The sequence below is a fragment of the Suricata suricatta genome, chromosome 12 (genome assembly GCF_006229205.1).
Source record: "Suricata suricatta isolate VVHF042 chromosome 12, meerkat_22Aug2017_6uvM2_HiC, whole genome shotgun sequence".
NCBI classification, from domain to species: Eukaryota; Metazoa; Chordata; class Mammalia; order Carnivora; family Herpestidae; genus Suricata; species Suricata suricatta.
In genome coordinates this window covers 63853264-63856245 of record NC_043711.1, presented here as the reverse complement: position 1 = coordinate 63856245, position 2982 = coordinate 63853264, and positions in this window count along the sequence as shown.

Genomic DNA, 2982 nt, shown 5'->3' with positions numbered 1-2982 from the left:
AGCAATGTCAACAATAGCCAAAACATGGAAGGAGCCTAAATGTCCATCACCTGACGAATGGATCAAGAAGATGTGGTATATATTCACGATGGAGTATTACATGGCAATGAGAGGGAATGACATATGGCCCTTTGTAGGAAAGTGGATGGACCTCGAGGGTGTCATGCTGAGTGAAGTAAGCCAGGCAGAGAAGGACAGAAACCATATGTTCGCACTCATAGGTCTAGCAGGAAAACAAGAGAGACCTAATGGAGAACCAGGGGGAGCGGAGGAGGGAGAGAGAGTTGGGGAGAGAGAGGGATGCAAATCTTGAGAGACTATTGAATGCTGAGAATGAACTGAGGGTTGAAGGGGAAGGGGGAGGGGGGAAAAGAGGTGGTGGTGATGGTGAAGGGCACTTAAGGGGAAGAGCACTGGGTGTTGTATGGAAAATAATTTGACAATAAAATATTATGAAAAAAAGAAGGAAATGAGAAACATGGTACAGGAAACTAGCGGAAACTTGTTATATAGTGACAGAAAATTGAGCTAAGTTTTGTTCTACAGTTGTGTGGGAAGCAGAACTTGTAAATGATGAGCTTAATATTTCACTGAAGCGATTTCCAAAGTATTGAAAATGAGCCTAGTTCCTTCTTGCTGAGAAGGAGATAAATTGAAGAAAGAATTTTTAAACAAAAGGGACCAAGGATCTGAAATTTGGGAAATTCTTAGTCTATCCAGATTTTAAAAGACCCCAGAATTAGAATATCCACTGTTGGAAATATATACTATGGAGAGAAGTCAAGATGTAGCTAGACAAACTTTTGCTATTGTTTCAGAAGAATGAAAGAGTACAGTATTTAGTCACATATAGGGCTCTCTGAGAAGATTAGTTTTATGAGTCATGGATGCCTTCAGTCATCTCAATAGAAGCCAAAAATAGAGATGGAATTATCCAGGGAACATCTATAGAAGAATCTCTTGTCTAATGGAGTCAACCTCCATGACATATGTGAGAGAGTCACTGTTTTTTTATGTTATGCCAGCAGAACCCCCACCGGCCATTATGTTTGTGGTAATTTGTTTTACAGCAATAGAAAAATAATACACCTACCCAATATCCATGCTTCCTGTCTTTGTCAAAAGTACCTTGCTTTTATTTTTTAAATACTCTTGTTTTGAATAGTTTAATGTTCAAAGCAAAATTGAAGGGGAGATACAGAAATTTCATTTTTACTTCCTGCCTCCCTACCATGCACTAATAGCCTCCTCCGTCATCAACATGCCACACCAGAATGATATATTTGTTACAATTGATGAACCTACATTGGCACCTCATAATTATCCAAAGCCCATAGTTTACATCATAGTTCACTCTAATGTACATTCTATGAGTTTGGCCAAACATATAATGACACATCTCTATCATTATGGCATCATACAGAGTATTTTCACTCCCTAAAACTCCTCTGTGTTCTGCCTATTCATCCTTCTCCCCACTCTCCAAACCCTGGCAACCACTGATTTTTTACTGTGCTCATAATTTTGCCTTTTCCATAATGTCATATAGTTGAAATGATATAGTAAGTAGCTTTTTCAGATGGGCTCCTTTCACTTAGTAATATGTATTTAAGTTTCCATGTCTTTTAATGGTTTGGTAGCTCATTTATTTTTCGCACTGAATAATATTCTATCATCTGGATGTACCAGAGCTTATTTACCCATTCACCTACTGCAGGGCATCTTGGTCGCTTCCAGTTTTGACACTTATGAATAAATCTGATATGAAAATCCATGTGCAGATTTTTGTGTGGACATAAGTTTTTTACTCCTTCGGGTAAATACCAACATGAGTGATTAATGGGTTGTATGGTAGAAGTATTTTTTTTTTTAAGAAACCACTGCCAAAATGTCTTCCTAGGTGGCTGTACATTTTGCTTTTCCACCAGCAATGAATGAATAAGAGTTCCTGTTGTCTCATATATTCACCAGAATTTGGTGTTTTCAGTGTTCTGGGTTTTGGCCATTCTAAAAGGTGTATGTCATTGTTGTTGTTTTTTAATGTTTTATTTTATGTTTTGAGAGAGACAGAGACAGGGCATGAGTCAGAGAGGGACAAGGAGAGAGGGAGACAAGAATCTGAAGCAGGCTCCAGGTTCTGCACTGTCAGCACAGAGCCAGATGCAAGACTTGAACCCACAAACTGTGAGATCATGACCTGAGCCAAGGTCGGACACTTACCCAACTGAGCCACCCAGGTGTCCCTCATTGTTGTTTTAATTTGCATTTATCTGATGACATATGGTGTTGAACATCTTTCCATATATTTATTTTTTATCTATATATCTTCTTTGGTGAGGTGTCTATTTAGGTCTTCAGCTCATTTTTTAATCAGGTTGTTCTTTTTCTTACTGTCGAGTTTTAAGAGTTCTTTGTGTATCTGGGATAGCAGTCCTTTACTAGACATGTCTTTTGCAAATATTTTTTCCCAGTCTGTGGTTTGTTTTCTCATTCTCTTGACAGTGTCTTTCACAAAGAAGACATTTTATTTTTAATCAAGTCCAGCTTATCAATGATTTATTTCATGGATGGTACCTTTGGTCTTGTAACTAAATAGTCATTACCATACCTTAGGTCATCTAGGTTTTGTCCTTTTATCTTTAAGGAGTTTTATCGTTTTGCATTTTATTTTTTATTTTTTTTATATTTTAGCATTTATTTATTTTTGAGAGACAAAACATGAGCAGGGAAAGGCAGAGAGAGAAGGAGACACGGAATTTGAAGCAGGCTCCAGGCTCTGAGCGCTCAGTCTAGAGCCCAAGGCAGGGCTCGAACTCATGAACCATGAGATCATGACCTGAGCCAAAATTGGATGCTTAACTGACTGAGCCACCCATGCGCCCCCACACAAGTATTTTTAAGCACTTTTTCTGACACTGGTGGTTGTCAACTGTGATAGGTATAATTCTAAGATGGACTCCAAGTTTCCCCGCTCATGGTATA